The 15,452-nt window shown below is 45.0% G+C and overlaps 15 non-coding genes across 15 annotated transcripts; 7 read left to right on the forward strand and 8 right to left on the reverse strand.

Moving 5' to 3' along the window:
• Positions 1-254: 254 nt before the first annotated feature.
• On the reverse strand, positions 255-361 carry LOC144765064 (U6 spliceosomal RNA). The gene has a single exon (XR_013597080.1). It is a non-coding gene; the product is annotated as a U6 spliceosomal RNA (small nuclear RNA).
• A 718-nt stretch (positions 362-1,079) lies between these two features.
• On the forward strand, positions 1,080-1,152 carry TRNAR-ACG (transfer RNA arginine (anticodon ACG)). Its single transcript has one exon. It is a non-coding gene; the product is annotated as a tRNA-Arg (tRNA).
• Positions 1,153-2,161: 1,009 nt separating this feature from the next.
• Positions 2,162-2,268, reverse strand: LOC144765036 (U6 spliceosomal RNA). Its single transcript, XR_013597053.1, has one exon. It is a non-coding gene; the product is annotated as a U6 spliceosomal RNA (small nuclear RNA).
• Positions 2,269-2,982: 714 nt separating this feature from the next.
• Positions 2,983-3,055, forward strand: TRNAH-AUG (transfer RNA histidin (anticodon AUG)). The gene has a single exon. It is a non-coding gene; the product is annotated as a tRNA-His (tRNA).
• A 1,020-nt stretch (positions 3,056-4,075) lies between these two features.
• Positions 4,076-4,182, reverse strand: LOC144765065 (U6 spliceosomal RNA). The gene has a single exon (XR_013597081.1). It is a non-coding gene; the product is annotated as a U6 spliceosomal RNA (small nuclear RNA).
• A 716-nt stretch (positions 4,183-4,898) lies between these two features.
• Positions 4,899-4,971, forward strand: TRNAR-ACG (transfer RNA arginine (anticodon ACG)). The gene has a single exon. It is a non-coding gene; the product is annotated as a tRNA-Arg (tRNA).
• A 1,009-nt stretch (positions 4,972-5,980) lies between these two features.
• On the reverse strand, positions 5,981-6,087 carry LOC144765037 (U6 spliceosomal RNA). The gene has a single exon (XR_013597054.1). It is a non-coding gene; the product is annotated as a U6 spliceosomal RNA (small nuclear RNA).
• A 716-nt stretch (positions 6,088-6,803) lies between these two features.
• TRNAH-AUG (transfer RNA histidin (anticodon AUG)) lies at positions 6,804-6,876 on the forward strand. Its single transcript has one exon. It is a non-coding gene; the product is annotated as a tRNA-His (tRNA).
• Positions 6,877-7,896: 1,020 nt separating this feature from the next.
• On the reverse strand, positions 7,897-8,003 carry LOC144765038 (U6 spliceosomal RNA). The gene has a single exon (XR_013597055.1). It is a non-coding gene; the product is annotated as a U6 spliceosomal RNA (small nuclear RNA).
• A 716-nt stretch (positions 8,004-8,719) lies between these two features.
• TRNAH-AUG (transfer RNA histidin (anticodon AUG)) lies at positions 8,720-8,792 on the forward strand. Its single transcript has one exon. It is a non-coding gene; the product is annotated as a tRNA-His (tRNA).
• A 1,010-nt stretch (positions 8,793-9,802) lies between these two features.
• LOC144765211 (U6 spliceosomal RNA) lies at positions 9,803-9,909 on the reverse strand. Its single transcript, XR_013597218.1, has one exon. It is a non-coding gene; the product is annotated as a U6 spliceosomal RNA (small nuclear RNA).
• A 1,796-nt stretch (positions 9,910-11,705) lies between these two features.
• Positions 11,706-11,812, reverse strand: LOC144765039 (U6 spliceosomal RNA). Its single transcript, XR_013597056.1, has one exon. It is a non-coding gene; the product is annotated as a U6 spliceosomal RNA (small nuclear RNA).
• A 716-nt stretch (positions 11,813-12,528) lies between these two features.
• Positions 12,529-12,601, forward strand: TRNAH-AUG (transfer RNA histidin (anticodon AUG)). The gene has a single exon. It is a non-coding gene; the product is annotated as a tRNA-His (tRNA).
• Positions 12,602-13,621: 1,020 nt separating this feature from the next.
• Positions 13,622-13,728, reverse strand: LOC144765040 (U6 spliceosomal RNA). Its single transcript, XR_013597057.1, has one exon. It is a non-coding gene; the product is annotated as a U6 spliceosomal RNA (small nuclear RNA).
• Positions 13,729-14,444: 716 nt separating this feature from the next.
• TRNAH-AUG (transfer RNA histidin (anticodon AUG)) lies at positions 14,445-14,517 on the forward strand. Its single transcript has one exon. It is a non-coding gene; the product is annotated as a tRNA-His (tRNA).
• Positions 14,518-15,452: the final 935 nt, after the last annotated feature.

Here is a 15,452-nt window from a genome sequence, read left to right on the forward strand (position 1 = left end):
TATAGATTTAGAGGTGGTGAAGAATAATGACAGGGAGGCTGAAAAAGAGAAAGAAAAGTCCCAGAAGTCCTGCAGGCTTCCTTGCTAAATGCAGCTGGACATAGAGCGCACCTTTTTTACTGCAAGGCAAATACATTAAAAATGTTGAGGAGAGACTAATTGAAAAATACATATTACATGACACAGGACTGGAACCTGCTTTATTATTTTAATTAGTCCTGAAAACAAAAAAGATTTCTCTCCTAAAAACTGTTTAAAATATGGAATGCTTCACGAATTTGCGTGTCATCCTTGCGCAGGGGCCATGCTAATCTTCTCTGTATCGTTCCAATTTTAGTATATGTGCTGCCAAAGCGAGCACACTTTATTGATGAACTGACAATGTTTATAAACTCTCTAAATCTACAGTCTCTAGACATAGGGTGGCCTGGCAGAGATGCTCAGATGGCCAGTAAGCATTCAAATCTGAACCAATGGGCAAAAATGTCTGAAGAGTAGCAATCTATTATTCTTCTCTGCATTTGTGGTCCAAGACTTCACACACCGTAAGTATGTAGATTATGTCAGGGTTGCAAAGGCTCATGGTTTGGGCTACAGACAAGGAGCATTGTGACATCACGCTGCCTGTGGAACAGTGATATTAAAGGTGAAACAGCAGCACAGTAGGTTAGGTGAAGTGCTCTGAGAGTGGAAAGGCAGCATGCCTGGGTCCCCGGACAAGGTGAGCCTACGACAAGGTGTCTGAATTTTAACCTGTATTGTAATATTAAACCCCTTTTTGTTGTATCCGCCTAATTACTAAGGAGTTCACAAGCTCAGCCCCACAAAGACCGGGAACTGATTATGTTAATGCAGACTATTTAAGAAACTGAGCCTGATCTAAAAGATTTCCTTGGATCTAGGACCATTTCGCCTAGATTTTAGGTCCTTCCTAATCCTAAAGTCCTTTGTACAACTTAGGAAACCCTCACAGAACAGACTTTCAGGAGGTCAGATGGGTTTCCTTGTGCCTTCACACACACACACACACACACACTTTCTAGCCCTCTTAAGGACAAAAGGATGGGCATGTCTACATAGGGCCAGTGGCGCAACGGATAACGCGTCTGACTACGGATCAGAAGATTGTAGGTTCGACTCCTATCTGGCTCGGAAGAGTTGTAGGTCCCTGTTTCATTATATTCCTATTTACCTCAGACTTGTTGTAGGTTCAATATTCTCCAGGAGGACTCATCCAGCAGATGTTCTACGGTAGAGCTGCAGTAATAGGACCACGGCTAGTTAAACGTTTCCCATTTGCTGCTGGACTCTATGTGATGGCCGTCACGTGGTGTGCTGCTTTTGTATTTCAACATGGGTCCCTGATTCTCTTAACTACAAAAAAAGCTTGTTGACAAAAGTGTGTGTGCAAGGGTCTGTGGACACAGGGAGGTGTGTGCAATTGAATGCTTACCCATTTACATGTGTGAGAGGGACAAACCAGCTCCTTGTGGGCTGCAGGCTTACAACTGGTAGCCCCAGTAGCCAGGCAGAAGCACAGCTAAGGAGAGAGAGGAAGTTGGTCCATTATTAAAGCAGAACCATGAGCATCTTGCCCTGCTACCTTTTTCCCCTCTCAGCCCCTCTCGGCCACGATCGGCCAAGACCTCTCTATTAGGGTGGAGGGTGAACATTTCTTGGAGCTCAGAAACTGAGGGATGTAGACCCAATATGTCTTCCAAGCGCCTAGAGACCTGGTGCCCAATCTGGCATGGTGTTTTTCAGCTTAACCGACCAATCTGGTTGCAAGGCAGATTTTAACAGTACTGCTGAAAGGGACTCCCAGACATCCCTGAGGCCATCATTTGCATAGGCCCTGCCCTTCTCTTTGTCCTGCTTCCCACAAAGCAACTCATCACTGGTAGCAGTATAGATTTAGGGGTGGTGAAGAATAATGACAGGGAGGCTGAAAAAGAGAAAGAAAAGTCCCAGAAGTCCTGCAGGCTTCCTTGCTAAATGCAGCTGGACATAGAGCGCACCTTTTTTACTGCAAGGCAAATACATTAAAAATGTTGAGGAGAGACTAATTGAAAAATACATATTACATGACACAGGACTGGAACCTGCTTTATTATTTTAATTAGTCCTGAAAACAAAAAAGATTTCTCTCCTAAAAACTGTTTAAAATATGGAACGCTTCACGAATTTGCGTGTCATCCTTGCGCAGGGGCCATGCTAATCTTCTCTGTATCGTTCCAATTTTAGTATATGTGCTGCCAAAGCGAGCACACTTTATTGATGAACTGACAATGTTTATAAACTCTCTAAATCTACAGTCTCTAGACATAGGGTGGCCTGGCAGAGATGCTCAGATGGCCAGTAAGCATTCAAATCTGAACCAATGGGCAAAAATGTCTGAAGAGTAGCAATCTATTATTCTTCTCTGCATTTGTGGTCCAAGACTTCACACACCGTAAGTATGTAGATTATGTCAGGGTTGCAAAGGCTCATGGTTTGGGCTACAGACAAGGAGCATTGTGACATCACGCTGCCTGTGGAAGAGTGATATTAAAGGTGAAACAGCTGCACAGTAGGTTAGGTGAAGTGCTCTGAGAGTGGAAAGGCAGCATGCCTGGGTCCCCGGACAAGGTGAGCCTACGACAAGGTGTCTGAATTTTAACCTGTATTGTAATATTAAACCCCTTTTTGTTGTATCCGCCTAATTACTAAGGAGTTCACAAGCTCAGCCCCACACAGACCGGGAACTGATTATGTTAATGCAGACTATTTAAGAAACTGAGCCTGATCTAAAAGATTTCCTTGGATCTAGGACCATTTCGCCTAGATTTTAGGTCCTTCCTTCTCCTAAAGTCCTTTGTACAACTTAGGAAACCCTCACAGAACAGACTTTCAGCAGGTCAGATGGGTTTCCTTGTGCCTTCACACACACACACACACACTTTCTAGCCCTCTTAAGGACAAAAGGATGGGTATGTCTACATAGGGCCAGTGGCGCAATGGATAACGCGTCTGACCATGGATCAGAAGATTGTAGGTTCGACTCCTATCTGGCTCGTAAGAGTTGTAGGTCCCTGTTTCATTATATTCCTGTGGAATTCTTATTTACCTCAGACTTGTTGTAGGTTCAATATTCTCCAGGAGGACTCATCCAGCAGATGTTCCACGGTAGAGCTGCAGTAATAGGACCACGGCTAGTTAAACGTTTCCCATTTGCTGCTGGACTCTATGTGATGGCCGTCACGTGGTGTGCTGCTTTTGTATTTCAACATGGGTCCCTGATTCTCTTAACTACAAAAAAAGCTTGTTGACAAAAGTGTGTGTGCAAGGGTCTGTGGACGCAGGCAGGTGTGTGCAATTGAATGCTTACCCATTTACATGTGTGAGAGGGACAAACCAGCTCCTTGTGGGCTGCAGGCCTACAACTGGTAGCCCCAGTAACCAGGCAGAAGCACAGCTAAGGAGAGAGAGGAAGTTGGTCCATTATTAAAGCATAACCATGAGCATCTTGCCCTGCTACCTTTTTCCCCTCTCAGCCACGATCGGCCACGATCGGCCAAGACCTCTCTATTAGGGTGGAGGGTGAACATTTCTTGGACCTCAGAAACTGAGGGATGTAGACCCAATATGTCTTCCAAGCGCCTAGAGACCTGGTGCCCAATCTGGCATGGTGTTTTTCAGCTTAACCGACCAATCTGGTTGCAAGGCAGATTTTAACAGTACTGCTGAAAGGGACTCCCAGACATCCCTGAGGCCATCATTTGCATAGGCCCTGCCCTTCTCTTTGTCCTGCTTCCCACAAAGCAACTCATCACTGGTAGCAGTATAGATTTAGAGGTGGTGAAGAATAATGACAGGGAGGCTGAAAAAGAGAAAGAAAAGTCCCAGAAGTCCTGCAGGCTTCCTTGCTAAATGCAGCTGGACATAGAGCGCACCTTTTTTACTGCAAGGCAAATACATTAAAAATGTTGAGGAGAGACTAATTGAAAAATACATATTACATGACACAGGACTGGAACCTGCTTTATTATTTTAATTAGTCCTGAAAACAAAAAAGATTTCTCTCCTAAAAACTGTTTAAAATATGGAATGCTTCACGAATTTGCGTGTCATCCTTGCGCAGGGGCCATGCTAATCTTCTCTGTATCGTTCCAATTTTAGTATATGTGCTGCCAAAGCGAGCACACTTTATTGATGAACTGACAATGTTTATAAACTCTCTAAATCTACAGTCTCTAGACATAGGGTGGCCTGGCAGAGATGCTCAGATGGCCAGTAAGCATTCAAATCTGAACCAATGGGCAAAAATGTCTGAAGAGTAGCAATCTATTATTCTTCTCTGCATTTGTGGTCCAAGACTTCACACACCGTAAGTATGTAGATTATGTCAGGGTTGCAAAGGCTCATGGTTTGGGCTACAGACAAGGAGCATTGTGACATCACGCTGCCTGTGGAACAGTGATATTAAAGGTGAAACAGCAGCACAGTAGGTTAGGTGAAGTGCTCTGAGAGTGGAAAGGCAGCATGCCTGGGTCCCCGGACAAGGTGAGCCTACGACAAGGTGTCTGAATTTTAACCTGTATTGTAATATTAAACCCCTTTTTGTTGTATCCGCCTAATTACTAAGGAGTTCACAAGCTCAGCCCCACAAAGACCGGGAACTGATTATGTTAATGCAGACTATTTAAGAAACTGAGCCTGATCTAAAAGATTTCCTTGGATCTAGGACCATTTCGCCTAGATTTTAGGTCCTTCCTAATCCTAAAGTCCTTTGTACAACTTAGGAAACCCTCACAGAACAGACTTTCAGGAGGTCAGATGGGTTTCCTTGTGCCTTCACACACACACACACACACACTTTCTAGCCCTCTTAAGGACAAAAGGATGGGCATGTCTACATAGGGCCAGTGGCGCAACGGATAACGCGTCTGACTACGGATCAGAAGATTGTAGGTTCGACTCCTATCTGGCTCGGAAGAGTTGTAGGTCCCTGTTTCATTATATTCCTATTTACCTCAGACTTGTTGTAGGTTCAATATTCTCCAGGAGGACTCATCCAGCAGATGTTCTACGGTAGAGCTGCAGTAATAGGACCACGGCTAGTTAAACGTTTCCCATTTGCTGCTGGACTCTATGTGATGGCCGTCACGTGGTGTGCTGCTTTTGTATTTCAACATGGGTCCCTGATTCTCTTAACTACAAAAAAAGCTTGTTGACAAAAGTGTGTGTGCAAGGGTCTGTGGACACAGGGAGGTGTGTGCAATTGAATGCTTACCCATTTACATGTGTGAGAGGGACAAACCAGCTCCTTGTGGGCTGCAGGCTTACAACTGGTAGCCCCAGTAGCCAGGCAGAAGCACAGCTAAGGAGAGAGAGGAAGTTGGTCCATTATTAAAGCAGAACCATGAGCATCTTGCCCTGCTACCTTTTTCCCCTCTCAGCCCCTCTCGGCCACGATCGGCCAAGACCTCTCTATTAGGGTGGAGGGTGAACATTTCTTGGAGCTCAGAAACTGAGGGATGTAGACCCAATATGTCTTCCAAGCGCCTAGAGACCTGGTGCCCAATCTGGCATGGTGTTTTTCAGCTTAACCGACCAATCTGGTTGCAAGGCAGATTTTAACAGTACTGCTGAAAGGGACTCCCAGACATCCCTGAGGCCATCATTTGCATAGGCCCTGCCCTTCTCTTTGTCCTGCTTCCCACAAAGCAACTCATCACTGGTAGCAGTATAGATTTAGGGGTGGTGAAGAATAATGACAGGGAGGCTGAAAAAGAGAAAGAAAAGTCCCAGAAGTCCTGCAGGCTTCCTTGCTAAATGCAGCTGGACATAGAGCGCACCTTTTTTACTGCAAGGCAAATACATTAAAAATGTTGAGGAGAGACTAATTGAAAAATACATATTACATGACACAGGACTGGAACCTGCTTTATTATTTTAATTAGTCCTGAAAACAAAAAAGATTTCTCTCCTAAAAACTGTTTAAAATATGGAACGCTTCACGAATTTGCGTGTCATCCTTGCGCAGGGGCCATGCTAATCTTCTCTGTATCGTTCCAATTTTAGTATATGTGCTGCCAAAGCGAGCACACTTTATTGATGAACTGACAATGTTTATAAACTCTCTAAATCTACAGTCTCTAGACATAGGGTGGCCTGGCAGAGATGCTCAGATGGCCAGTAAGCATTCAAATCTGAACCAATGGGCAAAAATGTCTGAAGAGTAGCAATCTATTATTCTTCTCTGCATTTGTGGTCCAAGACTTCACACACCGTAAGTATGTAGATTATGTCAGGGTTGCAAAGGCTCATGGTTTGGGCTACAGACAAGGAGCATTGTGACATCACGCTGCCTGTGGAAGAGTGATATTAAAGGTGAAACAGCTGCACAGTAGGTTAGGTGAAGTGCTCTGAGAGTGGAAAGGCAGCATGCCTGGGTCCCCGGACAAGGTGAGCCTACGACAAGGTGTCTGAATTTTAACCTGTATTGTAATATTAAACCCCTTTTTGTTGTATCCGCCTAATTACTAAGGAGTTCACAAGCTCAGCCCCACACAGACCGGGAACTGATTATGTTAATGCAGACTATTTAAGAAACTGAGCCTGATCTAAAAGATTTCCTTGGATCTAGGACCATTTCGCCTAGATTTTAGGTCCTTCCTTCTCCTAAAGTCCTTTGTACAACTTAGGAAACCCTCACAGAACAGACTTTCAGCAGGTCAGATGGGTTTCCTTGTGCCTTCACACACACACACACACACACTTTCTAGCCCTCTTAAGGACAAAAGGATGGGTATGTCTACATAGGGCCAGTGGCGCAATGGATAACGCGTCTGACCATGGATCAGAAGATTGTAGGTTCGACTCCTATCTGGCTCGTAAGAGTTGTAGGTCCCTGTTTCATTATATTCCTGTGGAATTCTTATTTACCTCAGACTTGTTGTAGGTTCAATATTCTCCAGGAGGACTCATCCAGCAGATGTTCCACGGTAGAGCTGCAGTAATAGGACCACGGCTAGTTAAACGTTTCCCATTTGCTGCTGGACTCTATGTGATGGCCGTCACGTGGTGTGCTGCTTTTGTATTTCAACATGGGTCCCTGATTCTCTTAACTACAAAAAAAGCTTGTTGACAAAAGTGTGTGTGCAAGGGTCTGTGGACGCAGGCAGGTGTGTGCAATTGAATGCTTACCCATTTACATGTGTGAGAGGGACAAACCAGCTCCTTGTGGGCTGCAGGCCTACAACTGGTAGCCCCAGTAGCCAGGCAGAAGCACAGCTAAGGAGAGAGAGGAAGTTGGTCCATTATTAAAGCAGAACCATGAGCATCTTGCCCTGCTACCTTTTTCCCCTCTCAGCCACGATCGGCCACAATCGGCCAAGACCTCTCTATTAGGGTGGAGGGTGAACATTTCTTGGACCTCAGAAACTGAGGGATGTAGACCCAATATGTCTTCCAAGCGCCTAGAGACCTGGTGCCCAATCTGGCATGGTGTTTTTCAGCTTAACCGACCAATCTGGTTGCAAGGCAGATTTTAACAGTACTGCTGAAAGGGACTCCCAGACATCCCTGAGGCCATCATTTGCATAGGCCCTGCCCTTCTCTTTGTCCTGCTTCCCACAAAGCAACTCATCACTGGTAGCAGTATAGATTTAGGGGTGGTGAAGAATAATGACAGGGAGGCTGAAAAAGAGAAAGAAAAGTCCCAGAAGTCCTGCAGGCTTCCTTGCTAAATGCAGCTGGACATAGAGCGCACCTTTTTTACTGCAAGGCAAATACATTAAAAATGTTGAGGAGAGACTAATTGAAAAATACATATTACATGACACAGGACTGGAACCTGCTTTATTATTTTAATTAGTCCTGAAAACAAAAAAGATTTCTCTCCTAAAAACTGTTTAAAATATGGAACGCTTCACGAATTTGCGTGTCATCCTTGCGCAGGGGCCATGCTAATCTTCTCTGTATCGTTCCAATTTTAGTATATGTGCTGCCAAAGCGAGCACACTTTATTGATGAACTGACAATGTTTATAAACTCTCTAAATCTACAGTCTCTAGACATAGGGTGGCCTGGCAGAGATGCTCAGATGGCCAGTAAGCATTCAAATCTGAACCAATGGGCAAAAATGTCTGAAGAGTAGCAATCTATTATTCTTCTCTGCATTTGTGGTCCAAGACTTCACACATCGTAAGTATGTAGATTATGTCAGGGTTGCAAAGGCTCATGGTTTGGGCTACAGACAAGGAGCATTGTGACATCACGCTGCCTGTGGAAGAGTGATATTAAAGGTGAAACAGCTGCACAGTAGGTTAGGTGAAGTGCTCTGAGAGTGGAAAGGCAGCATGCCTGGGTCCCCGGACAAGGTGAGCCTACGACAAGGTGTCTGAATTTTAACCTGTATTGTAATATTAAACCCCTTTTTGTTGTATCCGCCTAATTACTAAGGAGTTCACAAGCTCAGCCCCACACAGACCGGGAACTGATTATGTTAATGCAGACTATTTAAGAAACTGAGCCTGATCTAAAAGATTTCCTTGGATCTAGGACCATTTCGCCTAGATTTTAGGTCCTTCCTTCTCCTAAAGTCCTTTGTACAACTTAGGAAACCCTCACAGAACAGACTTTCAGCAGGTCAGATAGGTTTCCTTGTGCCTTCACACACACACACACACACACTTTCTAGCCCTCTTAAGGACAAAAGGATGGGTATGTCTACATAGGGCCAGTGGCGCAATGGATAACGCGTCTGACCATGGATCAGAAGATTGTAGGTTCGACTCCTATCTGGCTCGTAAGAGTTGTAGGTCCCTGTTTCATTATATTCCTGTGGAATTCTTATTTACCTCAGACTTGTTGTAGGTTCAATATTCTCCAGGAGGACTCATCCAGCAGATGTTCCACGGTAGAGCTGCAGTAATAGGACCACGGCTAGTTAAACGTTTCCCATTTGCTGCTGGACTCTATGTGATGGCCGTCACGTGGTGTGCTGCTTTTGTATTTCAACATGGGTCCCTGATTCTCTTAACTACAAAAAAAGCTTGTTGACAAAAGTGTGTGTGCAAGGGTCTGTGGACGCAGGCAGGTGTGTGCAATTGAATGCTTACCCATTTACATGTGTGAGAGGGACAAACCAGCTCCTTGTGGGCTGCAGGCCTACAACTGGTAGCCCCAGTAGCCAGGCAGAAGCACAGCTAAGGAGAGAGAGGAAGTTGGTCCATTATTAAAGCAGAACCATGAGCATCTTGCCCTGCTACCTTTTTCCCCTCTCAGCCACGATCGGCCACGACCTCTCTATTAGGGTGGAGGGTGAACATTTCTTGGACCTCAGAAACTGAGGGATGTAGACCCAATATGTCTTCCAAGCGCCTAGAGACCTGGTGCCCAATCTGGCATGGTGTTTTTCAGCTTAACCGACCAATCTGGTTGCAAGGCAGATTTTAACAGTACTGCTGAAAGGGACTCCCAGACATCCCTGAGGCCATCATTTGCATAGGGTCTGCCCTTCTCTTTGTCCTGCTTCCCACAAAGCAACTCATCACTGGTAGCAGTATAGATTTAGGGGTGGTGAAGAATAATGACAGGGAGGCTGAAAAAGAGAAAGAAAAGTCCCAGAAGTCCTGCAGGCTTCCTTGCTAAATGCAGCTGGACATAGAGCGCACCTTTTTTACTGCAAGGCAAATACATTAAAAATGTTGAGGAGAGACTAATTGAAAAATACATATTACATGACACAGGACTGGAACCTGCTTTATTATTTTAATTAGTCCTGAAAACAAAAAAGATTTCTCTCCTAAAAACTGTTTAAAATATGGAACGCTTCACGAATTTGCGTGTCATCCTTGCGCAGGGGCCATGCTAATCTTCTCTGTGTCGTTCCAATTTTAGTATATGTGCTGCCAAAGCGAGCACACTTTATTGATGAACTGACAATGTTTATAAACTCTCTAAATCTACAGTCTCTAGACATAGGGTGGCCTGGCAAAGATGCTCAGATGGCCAGTAAGCATTCAAATCTGAACCAATGGGCAAAAATGTCTGAAGAGTAGCAATCTATTATTCTTCTCTGCATTTGTGGTCCAAGACTTCACACACCGTAAGTATGTAGATTATGTCAGGGTTGCAAAGGCTCATGGTTTGGGCTACAGACAAGGAGCATTGTGACATCACGCTGCCTGTGGAACAGTGATATTAAAGGTGAAACAGCAGCACAGTAGGTTAGGTGAAGTGCTCTGAGAGTGGAAAGGCAGCATGCCTGGGTCCCCGGACAAGGTGAGCCTACGACAAGGTGTCTGAATTTTAACCTGTATTGTAATATTAAACCACTTTTTGTTGTATCCGCCTAATTACTAAGGAGTTCACAAGCTCAGCCCCACAAAGACCGGGAACTGATTATGTTAATGCAGACTATTTAAGAAACTGAGCCTGATCTAAAAGATTTCCTTGGATCTAGGACCATTTCGCCTAGATTTTAGGTCCTTCCTTCTCCTAAAGTCCTTTGTACAACTTAGGAAACCCTCACAGAACAGACTTTCAGGAGGTCAGATGGGTTTCCTTGTGCCTTCACACACACACACACACACTTTCTAGCCCTCTTAAGGACAAAAGGATGGGCACGTCTACATAGGGCCAGTGGCGCAACGGATAACACGTCTGACTACGGATCAGAAGATTGTAGGTTCGACTCCTATCTGGCTCGGAAGAGTTGTAGGTCCCTGTTTCATTATATTCCTATTTACCTCAGACTTGTTGTAGGTTCAATATTCTCCAGGAGGACTCATCCAGCAGATGTTCTACGGTAGAGCTGCAGTAATAGGACCACGGCTAGTTAAACGTTTCCCATTTGCTGCTGGACTCTATGTGATGGCCGTCATGTGGTGTGCTGCTTTTGTATTTCAACATGGGTCCCTGATTCTCTTAACTACAAAAAAAGCTTGTTGACAAAAGTGTGTGTGCAAGGGTCTGTGGACGCAGGGAGGTGTGTGCAATTGAATGCTTACCCATTTACATGTGTGAGAGGGACAAACCAGCTCCTTGTGGGCTGCAGGCTTACAACTGGTAGCCCCAGTAGCCAGGCAGAAGCACAGCTAAGGAGAGAGAGGAAGTTGGTCCATTATTAAAGCAGAACCATGAGCATCTTGCCCTGCTACCTTTTTCCCCTCTCAGCCCCTCTCGGCCACGATCGGCCAAGACCTCTCTATTAGGGTGGAGGGTGAACATTTCTTGGAGCTCAGAAACTGAGGGATGTAGACCCAATATGTCTTCCAAGCGCCTAGAGACCTGGTGCCCAATCTGGCATGGTGTTTTTCAGCTTAACCGACCAATCTGGTTGCAAGGCAGATTTTAACAGTACTGCTGAAAGGGACTCCCAGACATCCCTGAGGCCATCATTTGCATAGGCCCTGCCCTTCTCTTTGTCCTGCTTCCCACAAAGCAACTCATCACTGGTAGCAGTATAGATTTAGGGGTGGTGAAGAATAATGACAGGGAGGCTGAAAAAGAGAAAGAAAAGTCCCAGAAGTCCTGCAGGCTTCCTTGCTAAATGCAGCTGGACATAGAGCGCACCTTTTTTACTGCAAGGCAAATACATTAAAAATGTTGAGGAGAGACTAATTGAAAAATACATATTACATGACACAGGACTGGAACCTGCTTTATTATTTTAATTAGTCCTGAAAACAAAAAAGATTTCTCTCCTAAAAACTGTTTAAAATATGGAACGCTTCACGAATTTGCGTGTCATCCTTGCGCAGGGGCCATGCTAATCTTCTCTGTATCGTTCCAATTTTAGTATATGTGCTGCCAAAGCGAGCACACTTTATTGATGAACTGACAATGTTTATAAACTCTCTAAATCTACAGTCTCTAGACATAGGGTGGCCTGGCAGAGATGCTCAGATGGCCAGTAAGCATTCAAATCTGAACCAATGGGCAAAAATGTCTGAAGAGTAGCAATCTATTATTCTTCTCTGCATTTGTGGTCCAAGACTTCACACACCGTAAGTATGTAGATTATGTCAGGGTTGCAAAGGCTCATGGTTTGGGCTACAGACAAGGAGCATTGTGACATCACGCTGCCTGTGGAAGAGTGATATTAAAGGTGAAACAGCTGCACAGTAGGTTAGGTGAAGTGCTCTGAGAGTGGAAAGGCAGCATGCCTGGGTCCCCGGACAAGGTGAGCCTACGACAAGGTGTCTGAATTTTAACCTGTATTGTAATATTAAACCCCTTTTTGTTGTATCCGCCTAATTACTAAGGAGTTCACAAGCTCAGCCCCACACAGACCGGGAACTGATTATGTTAATGCAGACTATTTAAGAAACTGAGCCTGATCTAAAAGATTTCCTTGGATCTAGGACCATTTCGCCTAGATTTTAGGTCCTTCCTTCTCCTAAAGTCCTTTGTACAACTTAGGAAACCCTCACAGAACAGACTTTCAGCAGGTCAGATGGGTTTCCTTGTGCCTTCACACACACACACACACACACTTTCTAGCCCTCTTAAGGACAAAAGGATGGGTATGTCTACATAGGGCCAGTGGCGCAATGGATAACGCGTCTGACCATGGATCAGAAGATTGTAGGTTCGACTCCTATCTGGCTCGTAAGAGTTGTAGGTCCCTGTTTCATTATATTCCTGTGGAATTCTTATTTACCTCAGACTTGTTGTAGGTTCAATATTCTCCAGGAGGACTCATCCAGCAGATGTTCCACGGTAGAGCTGCAGTAATAGGACCACGGCTAGTTAAACGTTTCCCATTTGCTGCTGGACTCTATGTGATGGCCGTCACGTGGTGTGCTGCTTTTGTATTTCAACATGGGTCCCTGATTCTCTTAACTACAAAAAAAGCTTGTTGACAAAAGTGTGTGTGCAAGGGTCTGTGGACGCAGGCAGGTGTGTGCAATTGAATGCTTACCCATTTACATGTGTGAGAGGGACAAACCAGCTCCTTGTGGGCTGCAGGCCTACAACTGGTAGCCCCAGTAGCCAGGCAGAAGCACAGCTAAGGAGAGAGAGGAAGTTGGTCCATTATTAAAGCAGAACCATGAGCATCTTGCCCTGCTACCTTTTTCCCCTCTCAGCCACGATCGGCCACAATCGGCCAAGACCTCTCTATTAGGGTGGAGGGTGAACATTTCTTGGACCTCAGAAACTGAGGGATGTAGACCCAATATGTCTTCCAAGCGCCTAGAGACCTGGTGCCCAATCTGGCATGGTGTTTTTCAGCTTAACCGACCAATCTGGTTGCAAGGCAGATTTTAACAGTACTGCTGAAAGGGACTCCCAGACATCCCTGAGGCCATCATTTGCATAGGCCCTGCCCTTCTCTTTGTCCTGCTTCCCACAAAGCAACTCATCACTGGTAGCAGTATAGATTTAGGGGTGGTGAAGAATAATGACAGGGAGGCTGAAAAAGAGAAAGAAAAGTCCCAGAAGTCCTGCAGGCTTCCTTGCTAAATGCAGCTGGACATAGAGCGCACCTTTTTTACTGCAAGGCAAATACATTAAAAATGTTGAGGAGAGACTAATTGAAAAATACATATTACATGACACAGGACTGGAACCTGCTTTATTATTTTAATTAGTCCTGAAAACAAAAAAGATTTCTCTCCTAAAAACTGTTTAAAATATGGAACGCTTCACGAATTTGCGTGTCATCCTTGCGCAGGGGCCATGCTAATCTTCTCTGTATCGTTCCAATTTTAGTATATGTGCTGCCAAAGCGAGCACACTTTATTGATGAACTGACAATGTTTATAAACTCTCTAAATCTACAGTCTCTAGACATAGGGTGGCCTGGCAGAGATGCTCAGATGGCCAGTAAGCATTCAAATCTGAACCAATGGGCAAAAATGTCTGAAGAGTAGCAATCTATTATTCTTCTCTGCATTTGTGGTCCAAGACTTCACACATCGTAAGTATGTAGATTATGTCAGGGTTGCAAAGGCTCATGGTTTGGGCTACAGACAAGGAGCATTGTGACATCACGCTGCCTGTGGAAGAGTGATATTAAAGGTGAAACAGCTGCACAGTAGGTTAGGTGAAGTGCTCTGAGAGTGGAAAGGCAGCATGCCTGGGTCCCCGGACAAGGTGAGCCTACGACAAGGTGTCTGAATTTTAACCTGTATTGTAATATTAAACCCCTTTTTGTTGTATCCGCCTAATTACTAAGGAGTTCACAAGCTCAGCCCCACACAGACCGGGAACTGATTATGTTAATGCAGACTATTTAAGAAACTGAGCCTGATCTAAAAGATTTCCTTGGATCTAGGACCATTTCGCCTAGATTTTAGGTCCTTCCTTCTCCTAAAGTCCTTTGTACAACTTAGGAAACCCTCACAGAACAGACTTTCAGCAGGTCAGATAGGTTTCCTTGTGCCTTCACACACACACACACACACACTTTCTAGCCCTCTTAAGGACAAAAGGATGGGTATGTCTACATAGGGCCAGTGGCGCAATGGATAACGCGTCTGACCATGGATCAGAAGATTGTAGGTTCGACTCCTATCTGGCTCGTAAGAGTTGTAGGTCCCTGTTTCATTATATTCCTGTGGAATTCTTATTTACCTCAGACTTGTTGTAGGTTCAATATTCTCCAGGAGGACTCATCCAGCAGATGTTCCACGGTAGAGCTGCAGTAATAGGACCACGGCTAGTTAAACGTTTCCCATTTGCTGCTGGACTCTATGTGATGGCCGTCACGTGGTGTGCTGCTTTTGTATTTCAACATGGGTCCCTGATTCTCTTAACTACAAAAAAAGCTTGTTGACAAAAGTGTGTGTGCAAGGGTCTGTGGACGCAGGCAGGTGTGTGCAATTGAATGCTTACCCATTTACATGTGTGAGAGGGACAAACCAGCTCCTTGTGGGCTGCAGGCCTACAACTGGTAGCCCCAGTAGCCAGGCAGAAGCACAGCTAAGGAGAGAGAGGAAGTTGGTCCATTATTAAAGCAGAACCATGAGCATCTTGCCCTGCTACCTTTTTCCCCTCTCAGCCACGATCGGCCACGACCTCTCTATTAGGGTGGAGGGTGAACATTTCTTGGACCTCAGAAACTGAGGGATGTAGACCCAATATGTCTTCCAAGCGCCTAGAGACCTGGTGCCCAATCTGGCATGGTGTTTTTCAGCTTAACCGACCAATCTGGTTGCAAGGCAGATTTTAACAGTACTGCTGAAAGGGACTCCCAGACATCCCTGAGGCCATCATTTGCATAGGGTCTGCCCTTCTCTTTGTCCTGCTTCCCACAAAGCAACTCATCACTGGTAGCAGTATAGATTTAGGGGTGGTGAAGAATAATGACAGGGAGGCTGAAAAAGAGAAAGAAAAGTCCCAGAAGTCCTGCAGGCTTCCTTGCTAAATGCAGCTGGACATAGAGCGCACCTTTTTTACTGCAAGGCAAATACATTAAAAATGTTGAGGAGAGACTAATTGAAAAATACATATTACAT

The sequence above is a fragment of the Lissotriton helveticus genome, chromosome 6, assembly GCF_964261635.1.
Source record: "Lissotriton helveticus chromosome 6, aLisHel1.1, whole genome shotgun sequence".
Lineage (NCBI taxonomy): Eukaryota > Metazoa > Chordata > Amphibia > Caudata > Salamandridae > Lissotriton > Lissotriton helveticus.